Here is a 14,649-nt window from a genome sequence, read left to right on the forward strand (position 1 = left end):
CCGACCCCTCCTCCCGCAGCCTTTGTGCGGAAAGGAGAACGTAGCGCTTGCGCGGCGGGAAAGTGCGTGTCGTGACCCCTCGGTAATCGTGGAGTTTGGCGTGGTGTTGTATAGAGGCAAAGGATTACGCTCAGACTTGCGGTGGTTTCAGGTAGTAGGACTGGAGAGTCCCGCTAAGGGGCGCCAAAGGCACCAGGATCGCCCGCGTGGATCACCGTTTAGTGCTCCTCGACCAGGCGTTCTTACTTCGGACATATAATTTAAACTTCCAAGTTAGCTTCCGTTTATGGTCATATCAGCGGATAACCGAAACTGTTGGTCCCGCAAGCTCTGTGACAGTATATACGCCGAATTACAGGGATATATAAGGTTCTACTTGCTCCCCACCTTCTGGAGTGTCCCTCTGTTTCCTTCTCAGAATCAATATCCTATGGATCCCTTAAGATCCAGCTCAATTCTGATCGTCCTTGAGGGACTTCCCTGGCGGTCCAGTGGTTAAGACTCCGCGATTCCACTGCAGGGGGCATGGGTTCCATCCCTGGTGAGGGAACTAAGATCCCACATACCACGCGGCGCCCCCCCGCCCCAATCTTCCTTGGAACCGTTTCCGACTGTCCTGATGATCTCTTTCCTGGACTGAACAATTTAGCATTTACTAATCTGTGTCCTGATATTTAAGCAATGGCTTAAATATCTACCACGCATAGTGGTTCTGTAGAAATATTTCATAAACTGAAAGGTGAGTAACTTCACTCTTGCCCTTCTAATATCTTAGGATCTTGTTCGAGTCTCACAAAAAAAATCTCATGAGCAAGAAACACGTCCAGTGTGTTAAGAATAAATTGGTTTTCTTTTTAACTGAACCACTTAAAAGGCGAAAGGAGACCTCCGCACGCATACTGGCTCTCGGGACTGCGGGCGGCGAGGCTGCGCGCTCTTCTCGGAGCCGCTCGCTGCAGGAGCGAGTCCGGTGCCCCGGCCCGAGCCTGCGAAGCCGCCGCCGCCCCGCGACGACCACCGCCGCCCCTGCCCTGCCGCCGCCGCCTCGGGACCAGCTGTATGATTAGGCCACAGTCTTCAATGAGTGGACATATTCCTCAGTTCTGTGGTGTTCTTGGTCACACGTTTATGGAGTTTCTGAAGGGCAGTGGAGATTACTGCCGGGCACAGCATGACCTCTATGCAGACAAGTGAACTGTAGAAATTCATTATACTCCACAAAGATGCCCCCATAAGAGTGGTTAGAAACAGTGATTATTTAATGTCTGTCTATAAATCTCATTTTGTGCTGTTATGGAACACCTCCATTTTGAAAATCTGCATTGTACAGAAGCACATGTTTTTTAAGGTCTCCAGACAAAAAAGCCTTATAGTTAATTTTAATGTTTGCACTTTGGGGGTAGAAATACTCTGTTATTGTAGCTAAAACAATTCTTAATCATAAAATTTCTGAAATTCTTGTAAGTTTTTTTCATACTTACCTGAAGTTGTTTACCAACTTATTTTTGTTTGAAGTGTGATTCCCAACCTCTCTTGCAAAAAAAAAAAAAAAAAACAGGAAGTGGGTGTCTGCTAATGAATTGAACAGACGTTTAATATTTGATACGCCTTTTGAGCTCTGTAACTTAATATTTGGATACTTGACAATTTGTTTTATTATGTAATGGATAAAATGGTGATGTGTATTAACGTTAGCTCAACCATATATTTATACTGTCTGGGAACATGTGGTTATAGTTCTGTGGGAGAAATACTTTGTCATTGTTCACCAGCTTGTAAAAATCTAGTGTGAGAGCTTAAACATTAAATAAGTGATGAAATGCAAAAAAAAAAAAAAAAGTGAAAGGAGTTTCTTGTTTAATGAAACCAGGTAACAATCGTCAGAGTTGAATGTAAATTTGACTTCTGCCTCTTACTGGCTGTGTGACCTTGATCAAGTACCTAAACTTTCTGAGCCTCTTTTGTAAAATAACATTTCCTAATAGGGTTGTTTGAAGGAAATGTTATGATGTATGTAAAATACCTAGCACATAATGTAATAGGTGCTATCACTGAGTGGCAGGATGTTTAGTAGTTGGGACTCAGTGTAAGGAAGAATTTTAATAAGCATTTTGAAGGAGGGGAAGGGATATGATTGGTTACATGAATGAATGTGTCCATTGATGCTAATGTGTTGTGTTATAGTATTACAGGTACTTTCACAGTCAGTATCTCATTTAATACTCGTAACAAGTGACAAAAATTTTCCTCGATCCCGCTCTGGACAGGCTCCTCTGAAGCCTCTTCTTAACTATACCTGTCCACCTTGGTCCATAAAGACATGAACAAACATAGTTTCTGGAAGCTCGAGGCATATTCATTGGATGACCCTAGCCCCCCCTTAACACGCCTACCTAAGAAAACTCAAGGTTGTCAAAAAATTTACTGTATGTTCCAGCCAACACCCGAAGACAGGGCTCCTGTCTCCTGGCCTCTGTGGGAGGGGAGGAGTCTTACTTTGATAAGCCCTAGTTAGCAAACCCAAATGAGTTTTACAGGGATCAACCCTCCCTTCCTGTAGTTTGTAATTTTTCACTGCCCTGTCCCTACTGAGACACCCTCACCCTCTTCCCTCGTTCTCCCTTTAAAGAGCCCAGTCACCTCTGTACAAATGGAAGTTGAGTACAGTTCATCCTGGACTCTCTTCTCTATTGCAGTAGTATATTACTGATTAAAATCTATCCTGAGCACTTTAACTGGTGTCTGGCTTTGTAAACAAAGACCAGACTTTGATACAACCCTGTGAGATGTTTTGGCACTTTTTCCATTTTTCAGAAGAGAAACTTGAACCACGACTATTTTGAGTCTGGTGGAGAACATTCCAGAAAAGAAGAGTAGTATGTAATGTGAGCAAATGAGTTGTACCCTGAGAGCCATATTTTGGCCGTGCTCTCATGTCCTATAAAATGGCCGGTTGGTTCGTGTCATGAGAGAGACCAGGTTGTTTTGTCCCCTAGGTCTCTGTGTCTGACAAAATAGTCCTGGTCCTAAGTGTTTTCAGGAGAGCAAAGTTGTGCACCTGTGACCACCTGTATCTCAAAGTGCCACTGGGTTCCTGACACCTCTGGGCACAGAGTTCTCTGCTTCCACCTGTTGGAGATTGGAAGAGCTACTGGGAGTGGTGGAGAATGGAAAGAAAGCTCTGCTGATCTTGAGAGGGGCTATTGGGTATATGGCAAGCTCTTTCATACTGCCGGGCTTGCAACTGCTACACTCTTCCTCTGCCCTGCAGGACTGGCTCTTTTTCATCCTTAGGTCACAGCTTAAAGGTCACTTCATCAGAAAGGCCTTGTCTGAACACCCCATCTAACATAGCACCCTTGGCATTTTAGAATGGATGGGTCAGTTTGACAACACCTGCTGGGTTAATTGTAACATCACAAAAGGAAAGACAACCCAACATTACTTGCCTCCCGAAGTAATGTGATGGGAAGTACACAGAACCACCTGTGAAGTATTTTTGTCAAAAAATTGAACCTTAATCTGATCAAGGTATTAGATCTAAGTACTAGTTGATGGAGGTTAAAAAAAAAAATCAGAAGGTAGAGGAACATGTTAGTGAAAACTGAGGTTGCAATTAGCAAAATCCAGACTGGGGTATTCTACTAGATAATGACCTTGTTTCTTCAGAAAAATAATGGCAACAAACAGACGTTTAATGGGCAATGCTATTAGATCTGATTTGGGTCCAATTTACACAAACAACCATAAAAACCCATCTATGATCATTAGATACTTTCAATTTTAAACTGGGTATTTGATGATATTAGCAAATTGAGTGCAATGACACGGTGATTATGTTTTATTAAAAGTATATCTTATAGATACATCTAAAGTATTTATGAGTGAGACTGTATGATACTTGTGGCAGGAGGTTGAATGGAGGACAGTAGAGAAGTATCAGTGAGTATAAATTTCATATTTTGTACTCAGCACATGGCTCGACACTCAGATATTATTCAATTTTTAAAAAAATAAAGAAAGAAATCACCTGGACCCGCATTCTTGTTTCATCTCTATTAGTAAACAGCTGCATGGCCTCAGACAAGCAGGTTTCCTCTCAGATTCCTCCTCTGTGAATTAAAGGTTTCTATGTCAGGATCTTGAGTTTTTTTCGAGCGCCCACCTTCTGCTTCTGAATGTAGTATCTACTGTAGATGTGTGATTGCAGAAGTTCTTTAGTTCTGCGGAGTCTGAAGAAAGAATGCCACCTAACATCAGCGTATCATGGCAGCGATATTTATTTACTGATGCTCCAATACGTTTTTGGCCGGACACCGAAGCAGCCTCACTTCAGCCATAAAGCACAAACTCTCCAGATGCTACTACAATGCTTCCATGCTGCACGATGCTCCGTGTCGTCTCACCTGCTTATGGGGGATGCTTCATCATTTTTGTAGAAATATGCATGCCCTGTTGCATTATCCAGTTATTTCTAGTTCTTATCTCTATGATTTACAGCCATCAGGACTTGGCTAAAAGAGGACTGAGAAGGAAAATACATTATTCTTAGCCTACAAGGTTTATAGGGGAAGAAGCCAGGCACCGCTGTGTTATGGGAGACTTCCCGATCTTTCTTTCCTCTTCCTTCCTTCCTGCTCCAGGCTGGATTGGGTGTCCCTCCTTATTTTTCTATAACCTGTGTACCTCTCTATTTTTTAATGTGCCACATTGTTTTCTAAGTTTCTATTTGTGTGCCTGTCTCTCTGACTAGCTTAAGTGCCTTCCTGGTAGGGACTGTGTTCTTAATTATGTTTGTGTCTAGCACAGTGCCTGGCACATCCTAAGGACTCAGTTTGTTGAATGAATAAATGAATGAATTTAATTGATCAAACTATGAGTAAAGAAACAATTTCATCAAGGCCTATCCTTTACAGCATAAGAATATTTATCCAAATATAATATACTAATACAGTAATTGAATCTTTTATTTATTTGAATGACTATTTGTTTCTTAGCTCTTTTGGGATGAAATGCCTCTAAATTTAATTGCCTGCATGTTCAGACAGAGGGGTTAGAGCAATCACAGATGTGGGAAATCCCCTTTCTTCTTTCTTCAAAGCTTGCAAACCATACGAGACAGTTGCTATCTACTCATTAACAACCATGATCTTCTAGAATGCCTCAGTGACCATTTGTGAAACTATTCAGTTTTACTCCGAAGAATTTATCCCTTTTTAATCTCACTGTCTTCTCTTCCACTCTTTCCTTCTAAATTGTTCTATATTTCCAGTCCAGCATGTAAGTGGAAGTCATCACTTTGTCCTAACAAGAAAAGAGCTGAAAAAACAATAAATGAACAACTCTTAGATCCATCAGAGAATTGAGATCAAAGGGCAAACTTCTACTACAAAAATTGGAGAGACAGACAGGCAGATACAGAGAATCACAACTTACTAGAGCAGAAACCTACAGGCAAAATCCTCCTTGGGAACCAGTATCAAAGTAGGAAAACCAGAACTGTATGTGTGGATAAATCTGAAAATTAAAGACACCAAGGAAGGCCAGTCTTAGAGGGAATCCTCAAACTATTGTGAGTTTTACTTCCAGGAGCTCTACCAGGTTCTCACAGTGAAGATTAAAAACAAAAACAAAAACAAAAACCTCTTGCTTTCTGCAGGGAAAGGGGGAAAGTATCATTTTGAAGTAGTGTTAGATTTTTTTAAAGGCCTGCCTTCAAGAGAAACTTTTTTTTTCCACCAGCACTACGCAGTTTTATTAACCATTCAAGTACAGTAGCATCTGGTAAGATCTGGACAAAATTGGGATTTAAAAGTTTCGGCATCTAACAGTTTGACAGAAGTCACTACTTACTCTTCTCACAAATGTGTTTTCACAGAGCCAAAACAGTACTAGCCATTAACGCAGTACACCAAGTGTACTGAAGTAGAAAAGGTGCGACAAGACAAATAGATACATTAGAAAAACGCCAACACTGTAGAAAAAAGAGTAGAACACTTTCAGTTTCTCCCCTTTAGCCCCTAAAACAATATCATACAGTAAGGATCTACCTATACAGTCCTACCTCAGCCTCTAGAATATTTGTCAAGAGGGCAAAAATAAAATGACACTGGCCAGTACAGTCTTTGGATAAATGAGAACTGGAGGGGGAGGGGGAGTCTCATCAGCAGGATCTTTTCATGTCTTGACAGCTCATTTCTTCCTATTTCTGAATAACATTCTCTTATCTGAATGTACCACAGTTTATTTACCCGTTCACCTACTGAAGGACATCTCGGTTGCTTCCAGGTTTTGGCAATTATGAATAAAGCTTCTGTAAACATCCATGTGCACGTTTTTGTGTGGACATACATTTTTAACTCATTTGGGGTAAATACCAAGATATAAACCTTAGAATCAGTTAATTGATATCCACAAAATAAGATTTTGACTGGGATTATGTTGAATCTGTAGATCAATTTGGGAAGAATTGACATCTTGACAATATTGAGTCTTCCTATCCATGAAAATAGAACATCCCTCCATTTATTTAGCTCTTCTTTCATCAGTGCTTTGTAGTCTTCCTCATACAGATTTGAATATATTTTGTTAGATTTATGCCTAAGAATTTCAATTTTGGGGGTGCTAATGTAAATTGTATTGTGTTTTCCATTTTAAAATCCACTTGTTCACTACTGGCATGTAAGAAGGCAATTAACTTTTATATGTTAATGTTGTATCCTGCAACCTTGCTATAAATGCTCATTAGTTCCATTCAGGATTTTTTTTTTTTTTGAGTCTTCTGGATTTCCTACATAAGCAATCATGTCATCTGCAAACAAATACAGTTTTATTTCTTCCATCCCAATCTGTATACCTTTTATTTCTTAATGCATTAGCTATGACTTCCAGCATGGTGTTGAAAAAGAGTGGTGAGAGGGGACATGCTTGTTTTGTTCCCGATCTTAGGGGGAAAGTTTCTAGTTTCTCACCATTTAGTATGATGTTAGCTGTATGTTTTCGGTTGATGTTCTTTATCAAGTTGATGAATCCCCGCTATTCCTAGTTTGCTGAGAGTTTTTATCATGAATGGGTGCTGGATCTTATCAAATGCTTTTCTGCATCTTTTGATATGAACATACAGTTTTTTTCTTTAGTTTGTTGATGTGGTGGATTACATTGAATGATTTTCAAATATTGAACCAGCCTTGCATACCTGGGAAAATCCCACTTGGTCATGGTATATAATTCTTACGCTTGGCTAGATTTTGTTGGGGCTTTTTGCATCTATATTTGAGAGATATTGGTCTGTAATTGTCTTTTCTTGTAATGTCTTTGTCTGATTTTGATATTAGGGTAATGCTGGCCTCATAGAATGAGTTAGGAAGTATTCCCTCTGCTTCTATCTTCTGGAAGAGATTATGGAGAATTGGGAATAATTTCTTCTTTAAATGGTTGGTAGAACTCACCTGTGAACCCATCTGGGCTTGGTGCTTCCTGTTTGGGTAGTTTATTAATTACTGATTTGATTTCTTTAATAGATACAGGCCAATTCAGATTGTCTATTTCTTCTTGTGTAAGTTTTGGTAGATTGTTTCTTTCAAGGAATTTGTCCATTTTATCTGGGTTATCAAATTTATAGGCATAGACTTGTTCATAATATTCCTTTATTATTCTGTCAGCATCCCTGGGATCAATAGTTATGGTCTCTGTTTCTCTCTCTCTCCCCCCAACCCCGTCCCCTCAAACTTGCAAGAGATTTCTCAATTTTACTGATCTTTTCAAAGAGCCAGCTTGGTCTGGTTGATATTCTTTACTAATTTCCTGTTTTCAGTTGTATTGCTTTTTGCTCCAATTTTTATTTGTTCTTTTCTTCCTCTTACTTTGAATTTAACTTGCTCTTTTTTTCCCTAGTTTTCTAAGGTGGAATCTTAGATTATTGATTTAAGATCTTCCTTCTTTTCTGACATGTGCATTCATTGCTATAAATTTCCCTTCATGCACTGCTTGTGCTGCAGCCCACAAAGTTTAATAAATTTTATTATTTAATTTTATTTTAATTAAATTAAATTTTTTATTTTAATTAATTTTATTTTATTAATTAATTAAATTTATTTAATTTCTCTAAATCCTTTCTCATTCGACCATGTGTGGTTTAGCAATTATTGTTTAATTTCCAAGTATCTGGGGATTTTCTAGATGTTTCTGTTATAGCTTTCTATAGTTTTATTCCATTGTGGTTTGAGAGCAGACATTGTAAGAGTTTTATTCCTTAAAACTTGGTAAAGGGTGTTTTATGGCCCAGAATGTGATCTATCTTGGTGAATGTTCCATGTCAGCTTGATAAGAATGTGTATTCTCCTACTGTTGGATAAAGTAGACTACAGATGTCAATTAGATGCAGTTGATGAATGGTGGTGTTGAGCTCAGCTAGGTCCTTACTGATTCTCTGCCTGATGGATCTGTCCGTTACTGATAGAGGCTGCTGAAGTCTTCAGCTATAATAGTAGATTCATTTATTTCTCCTTGCATTTCTGTCAATTTTTGCCTCACGTATATTTTGACACTCTGTTGTTAGGTGCATTCCCGTTAAGGATTGCTAAGTTTTCTTGGAGAATTGACGTTTCTTTTTCGTTGCATGTTGCGCCTCTTTATCCCTGATGATTTTCCTTACTCCGAAGTCTGCTTTGTCTGAAATTAATATAGGCATTCCACCGTTCTAGTTTTAACGTTAGTATATTTTTCTCTACAGCTCTACTTTTTGTCTATCTGTGTCTACATTGCTTTTTTTCTTTTCTTTTCTTTTATTGCAGACATCATACAGGTGAGTGTTGTTTGTTTTTATCTACTCTGTCAGTCTCTGTCTTTTAGTTGGGGTATTTAGACCACTGATGTTTTTAATTATTATTTATATAGTTGAATTCTATATCTATGATATTTGTTACTATTCTCTATTCATTGCCTTGTTCTTTGTTTCTTGTATTGACTTCCACTTTTTCTGGCTTCTATGGGTTTAATTGAACATTTTATAGGATTTCATTTTTAACCTCTGTTAGCATCTGTTTTACATTTTTTTTTAAACTTTCTGAGTAGTTGTCCTTTGGTTTACAATATGCACTTAAAACTAATCCAGCTGGACTTCCCTGGTGGCACAGTGGTTAATAATCCGCCTGCCGATGCTTGGGACACGGGTTCAAGCCCTGGTCCGGGAAGATCCCACATGCCGCGGAGCAACTAAGTCCGTGCGCCACAACTACTGAACCTGCGCTCTAGAGCCCACGAGCCACAGCTACTGAGCCTGAGCCCTGCAACTACTGAAGCCCGTGGGCCTAGTACCCATGCTCTGCAACAAGAGAAGCCACCCGCTCTGCAATGAGAAGCCCACGCACTGCAACGAAGAGTAGCCCCCGCACGCCGTAACTAGAGAAAGCCCGAGCGCAGCAACGAAGACCCGATGCAGCCAAAAATAAAATTAAAAAAAACGAATCCAAGTCCTTTTTCTAACAACACTATATCACTTCACAGGTAGTGCAAGTACCCTATGGCACTGTCATCCCAATTCCTTCCTCCCAACCCTTATAACACTGCTTTCATTCATTTCACTTATCAAGAAGTTACAATCACTAGATACATTTTTGCTAGAATTATTTTGAACAAACTGTTATCTGTTAGATCAGATAAGAATAAGTAACCTTAGAATATAGTTTGTCTCTAATCTGAATGAGATAGTTAAATTTTATAGCAATATAACTAAAAAATAGTTGTCACTGCAGAATCAGAAAGTGTATTATAATTATATTTACTAGTGGATAAGCTGCATGATGACAGTCTTTTGTTGTTGTTGTTGTTCGCCCTGGGTGTCCAGAGTCTAAATATTTACTGGTCCATAGTCAGTGTTCAATAAAGAACAGTTGAATGTAAAACTTTCTTTCAAAAAAAAAGAAAAGAAGTAGGGACTTCCCTGGTGGCACGGTGGTTAAGACTCCATGCTCCCAATGGAGGGGGCCTGAGTTCGATCCCTGGTCACAGAACTAGATCCCACATGCATGCCGCAACTAAGCGTTCGCATGCCACAACTAAGGAGCCTGTGAGCCACAACTAAGACCTGGAGCAACCAAATAAATAAATAAATATTAAAACAATAACAAAGATCTAAATAAATTAAAAGGTATTTATACAAAAAAAGAAGTAAAAGAAAAGATTTTAATTTGCCTTGTTTTATTCCTTCTCTAAAGCTCTTCCTTTATGCAAATCTGAGTTTCTGACCTATATCATTTTCCTTCTTTCTGAAAAAAAAACTTTTTAAAAATGTATATTGCAAGGCAGGTCTACTAGCAACAAGCTTCCTCAATTTTTTTTTGTCTGAGAAAGTTGTTATTTCTCTTTTACTTTTTTTTTTTTTTTTGGTACGTGGGCCTCTTACTGTGTGGCCTGTCCCGTTGTGGAGCACAGGCTCCAGACGCACAGGCTCAGCAGCCATGGCTCACGGGCCCAGCCTCTCTGTGGCATGTGGGATCCTCCCGGACCGGGGCACAAACCCATGTCCCCTGCATTGGCAGGCGGACTCTCAACCACTGCGCCACCAGGGAAGCCCTCTCTTTCACTTTTGAAGGATAATTTTGCTCGATACAGAAATCTAGGTTGGTGGGAATTTTTTCTTTCACACTTTAAATATTTTACCCCACTTTCTTCTTGCTTACTGAAGAAAAGCTCAATATAATTCTTATTCTTCCTCCTCTATAGGTAAGGTACTTTTTCCCTCAGGCCTCTTTTAAGATTTTCTATTTTTCTTTGGTATTCTGCAGCTTGAGAATGATATGCCTATGTATAGAATTTTGGAGGTATTTATCCTGCTCGGTGTTCTGCTAGTTTGGTGTCTGTCATTAATTTTGGGAAATTTGAAGTCATTATTGCTTCAAATATTTCTTCTCCTTTTCCTTCCAGTATTCCCCTTATGTATATGTTACTCCTTTTTAATTGTCCCACTTCTTGAATATTCTGTTCTGCCCTTTTCATTCTTTTTTTTCCTCTTTGCACTTTGGTTTTCTAACTTTCTGTTGACATTGATTCAAGCTCACTGATTCTTCCCTTGGTCATGCCCAGTCTATTCATGAGCACATGAAAAGCATTCTTCATTTCTGTTACAGTGGGTTTTTTTTTTTTGTTTGTTTGTTTCTAGCATTTCTTTTTAATTTTTTCTTGAAGTTTCCATCTCCTTGCTTACATTTCCTATCTGTTCTTGAATGTTGTCCACTTTTCTATTAGAATCATTAGTATATTATTCATAGTTGTTTTAAATTCCTGGTGTGATAATTCCAACATCTCCACCACATCCATGTCTTATTCTGGTGCTGGCTCTATCTCTTAAAACCCTATGGGTTTTTTTTTTTTTTTCTTTTAGTATGCCATGTAATTTTTTGTTGAAAGCTGGATATGATGTACCTGTTGAAAGAAGAGCTAAGTAGGCCTTTAGTGTGAGGTTGTATTTTTGTCTGGCTAGGAGTTAGAATGTGTTTACTATTTGCTGTAGCTGTTGCTGTCAGAGGCTAAAATTTTGTCTGTTGTGCTTGTTTATCTATTCTCTGTCATCTTTGGGTTTCCCTTAATCCTTCCTTGTAAATAAGGTGTGATACCTTCTCTATTCATTTTTCTTCCTTTCTCTTCTCCTCCTCTACCTTCTTTCTCCTGATTATCCCAAGGTTTTTTCCCTCCAAAGTAAAAATACAAGTCCTTGGTGATGTGAACATTTTTAATATGTCCTGTCAATACCACACTTTATTACAATTGTTTTACTGTCTCCTTACTAGATTGCAAGTCTCTTGGAGGAGGTACTGCATATTTTAATCTTTGTATGCATTATGTCTGGTACATAATCAATTCTCAATAAATAGTTATAAAATTAAGTATGCAGGGTCTAAAAAATATTTTCACATTCTCTGCTACTGATACTTCCCATTACATATCTCTTCCTTCCAGGTAAAATTTATGTCTTTCCAGTGGTTCTTAACTCTAATTCATAATAGAGTCTCTTTTAGGGAGATTTAAAATATATGTTTGGTTTATAGAAAATATTAAAATGAATGGAAGGTAGGATATCTCAGCATACAAGTGATGACTATAAAACAAGAACCAAAAGGAAATTCTAGAACTGAAAATTCCATTAGCTGAAATAAATTCACTTGAATGTTATTAACAGAGTTTGAATATTGCAGAAGAAAGAATGAGTGAACTTGAAGAGAGATTTGATAGAAACCATTCAATCTGAAAAGCAGAGGTTAAAAAAAAATTGAAAGGAAACAAGGAACAGAGTCTTGGTGACCTTTGGGACAATACCATGGAATATATTTGGAATTGGAGACTGAAAACAAATGGCTGAACAAATGAGAAAAAAAATGGCTGTAATTTTCTCACGTGTAGTGCAAAACACCAAGTTACAAATTCAAAAAGCTCAGAAAATGCCAAAGAAAGATAAATATAAAGAAGACACCACCTGGGCACAGCATAGTCAGTGGCTTTGTGCATGAAAAACCTTTTTTTTTTTTTTTGCATTTGTAAGACCACCGAATGACAACTGACTTAAACAGTGGAGCTCAGAATCTTTGAAGCCGTGAAAGGAACCTGCTGAGTCATGATTCATTTATATCCAGTGAAAATATTTTTTAAAAACAACGGCAAAATGAAGAAATTGTGGCAGATCGTATATTCCAGATAAGGCTACAACAATAAGTGTAACTAGAATAAACATTCCAGTTATAAGGCTGAGATCCTCCAACTGGAAAAAAAGCCAGCTGAAATTATAAGCTGTCTAAAGCATATGGACTTTATTTTTTTTTAACAAATATACATACATATTCTTTTTTTACATTCTATTCCATTATAGGTTATTATAAGATATTGAGTATAGTTCCTTATGCTGTACATTAGGTCCTAGGTGAATACAGACACAAAAAATCCTTAAGAAAAGTGTTAGCAAATCAAATCTAGCAAATATGTGAAAAGGACAATACATCATGACAAGTGAAATTTAGCCCAGATATTCAAGGTAGGTTTAACATATTAAAGTCCATCAATTTGATTCATCATTTTAATAAAGGAGAAAAGCCATAAGATCATCTCAATAGATGTAGAAAAATATCATTTGACAAAATTCAAAACTCATTCATGATAAAAATTTATACCAAACTTGGAACGGAAGTTAATTAATCTGATAGATGGTATCTATGAAAACGCTACAACTAACCTCATATGTAACAGTGATATACTGGATGCTTTCCCTCTAAAATTAAGAATAAAACAAGCAATTCTGTTTTCACCATTTCTATTTAACATTGTACTGGAAGTCCTAGCCAGGGCAATTAAGCAAGAAAGACAAAAGGAATAAAGACTGGAAAAGGAGAAGTAAGACTGCGTTTAGTTGCAGACAATATGATTGCTTATGTAGAAAATCCTAAACAATCTACAAAACAACTAGAAATACATAAATTTAGCAATATCATAGGATACACGATCAATGCAGAAAAATCAGTTGTGTTTCTAAACATCAGCACAAAAACAATTTGAAAATAAAATAATCTAAAGCAATTCCACTGAAAATAGCATCAAAAACATTTGGGAATACATTTACAAAAGATGTGTACAATTTGTACACAGAAAGCTTACAAAATATTGTCAAGATAAAGTAAGAAAGATCTAAAACAAAACCATCTCATTGATTGGAAAACAATATTGTTAAAATGTCAATTCTTCTCATCAATCACCACATTTAATGCAATGCCACTTAAAATCATAGCAGGATTTTATTTTTTTAACATCTTTATTGGAGTATAATTGCTTTACAATGGTGTGTTAGTTTCTGATCTATAACAAAGTGAATCAGCTATACATATTCATGTATCACCATATCTCTTCTTTCTTGTGTCTCCCTCCCTCCCACCCTCCCTAGCCCACCCCTCTAGGTGGTCACAAAGCACAGAGCTGATCTCCCTGTGCTATGTGGCTGCTTCCCACTAGCTATCTGTTTTACGTTTGGTAGTGTATATATGTCCATGCCACTCTCTCACTTTGCCCCAGCTTACCTTTCCCCCTCCCCGTATCCTCAAGTCCATTCTCTAGTAGGTCTCACAACAGGATTTTTTAATTGAATATTTTAATTTATATAAAACTTACATGGAAATGCAAACAATTCCAGGAAAAAAAAAACAGTTGGAGGACTTAAACTACCTGATTTCAACACTGTATAAAGCTACAGTAATCAAGGCAACATGGTATTGGCATAAGGATAGAAAATTAATAGATCCATGGAACAGAATATAGAGTCCAGAAATGGAACATATATATAATCAATTGAATTTCAACAAAGGCAGTAATATAATTCAATGGGAAAAGAAAGTCTTTTCAATAAATGATGTTACAACAATTGGATAAACATATGGAGAAGAATGAATTTTAATTCCTACTACCCTGGCCTCACAAAACTGATACAAGGGGTGGAGCTGGAGGCTCCCAGGTTCCCTTCTCTCCTACTCAGTCCCCAGCCCTTCAGTCACCCTGTGAGCAGGACCTAGCCTTGTGCCGCTCTCTGAATACTGGACTCCACAGAACTTGGGCCCAGCAGAGTGCCCAGTGTGTAGGGACAGCTGGAAGGGCCTGACCCACGTAGAGACCCCCCTC

Source organism: Tursiops truncatus, chromosome 6, assembly GCF_011762595.2.
Source record: "Tursiops truncatus isolate mTurTru1 chromosome 6, mTurTru1.mat.Y, whole genome shotgun sequence".
NCBI lineage: Eukaryota > Metazoa > Chordata > Mammalia > Artiodactyla > Delphinidae > Tursiops > Tursiops truncatus.